We start from the raw sequence: 2089 nt of genomic DNA on the forward strand, positions 1-2089 counted from the left end.
TTCTAGAAAGAATTCAAAAATAATCCACAAGTTTGGCAATCTTGAATTTGGAGTTTCTTTTCTATTAATCTAAATTAGCTAGCTTTTGATTTCAAAGCTATAATTAGGATTCTGCCTCAAGGCAATAGAGAGTAAAGAACAAAGGACAAGAGAAGCTTTTTTTCTTCTTAATTATCCTTCATCCTCCCCAAACCCCCAGGTTTACTGAGTACACAGAGGCATGAGGAGGGAGGAAAGGGAGAGGATGAAGTACTAAACTTCCTTGGGAGATGGAAGGAGCTGCCCACCCCTCCTCCCACCATCGTAACCTAACAGGTTCAATCAGGTTTTAGAGTCCAAGACTTTGGAAGTAGATAAATCTGTGAAGCTGTTCCACCTTGAGTGGCTTGTTCAATTGACATCACTCAATTGACTTGAAATTGAGTGATGGTCAGAAGCCTGTACTGTTGGATGCAACCAAGGGACCCAGAATCAAGGTCCTCTGTCCATGGCCTCTCCACTCATCTTTTCTGCACCTTGCTAGGACTAAAGGATCTCACTTGGAATTACACTGCATGAGTGCTTAGTTGCTCAGTCGTGTCGGACTCTTTGCAACCCTGTGGACTGTAGCCCACCAGACTCCTTTGTCCATGGGCCTTTTCAGGCAAGAACACTGGAGTGGGTTGCCACTTCCTGCTCCAGGGGATCTTCCTGACCCAGAGATTGAACCTGTATCTTCTGTGTCTCCTGCATTTCAGGTGAATTCTTTATCCATGGAGTCATAAGGGAACCTCTTGGAATTATATTATTAATATTGGTCCCTAATTTATACCCTAATTAATTTTGGTTTACACCATACTTAGTCATCATTTCCTGTGACTTATGGAGGTGAATTTATGCTACATAAATTCTGTTGAATGCAAATAACTGCATATTTTATGTTTTTCATCCACAAAAATATCCATACTTATAATTTGAGAAGAAACAATTATAAACTGTTATGGTAGTAAATTTTGGATGGAGTCCCATAAGTAAGAATTATCTCCCAAACTCCTTTTATTACACCATGTTATCATAATTTATATATTTTAGAAGTATTATGCAAAATAAATGCAGGAAATAAAAATACCACTTCACCTGGGATCCATTCTTTTCTATGCCCCAGTAATCCATGACTACAATAAGGGTTAGATATTTTGACTACCCTGGTCTTTTACTTATATATAAAATGTCTAAAACCATTTCTATATAATCCACAGTCCACATTTTTCTCATAAGATTATTTCAAAGATTAAAAAATAATTTATATGTAGCATTTGACATATACTCAACATTAATAAATATTAGTTTGTATTGATTAATAAGTGATGGTATTACATTTACATAGACTTATCCAAAAGCTGTAAAATGATTCTCAAGACACTCCTTCTGGTTTTCACAAACCTGAATTACAAGAAATCTCTAGCCAAAACTACATGCACTGGAGGACATAGGGTGATGTAATATTTTTTTAGAAACAGCAATAATTTGATGATTTCCTCAACCTCTTTTACAATGGCAGAAGGATAGAAACAGCTTTTATTCAACCACCAAATGTGATTTGGGCCTCCATTACGAGTCAGGTGCTGGAAGATAGCAGCAAAGCACAGTAGGCTCCCTGATCCCGTTGAGCTTACAAACTGTCATGAAAGAAAAGGATTAAGTACATGACTTACAGATATGAAGACTATTAAAAATGCAAGTAAATAACAAACCCCTAAACTAAAGGTGATTTTAGTCAAGAAAGACTTTTTGAGGAAGTGAGATGACTTTTCATTTTATTTATATATATATATATATATATATATATATATATGATCTCATTCATTAGAGATTTTGAAATCCTGAGAAATGAAATTTCAAACTTTCATATGTGATTATGATAATTGCAGTAAAGTCATTTTAAGCAGGAGTTAGATTCTGCAGTTACCACCTGATTATTGTACGTAGTTAAAATTACTTTTGGAAATTCATTAAACTACCCCCCAAATTCAGTATATGTGCGAATATTTATATACTATTGTCAATGTTGAATTTTAACTGAATCCTGTGCTATTGGAAAATAGCAAAG

The sequence above is a fragment of the Bos taurus genome, chromosome 9 (assembly GCF_002263795.3).
Source record: "Bos taurus isolate L1 Dominette 01449 registration number 42190680 breed Hereford chromosome 9, ARS-UCD2.0, whole genome shotgun sequence".
Classification (NCBI taxonomy): Eukaryota; Metazoa; Chordata; class Mammalia; order Artiodactyla; family Bovidae; genus Bos; species Bos taurus.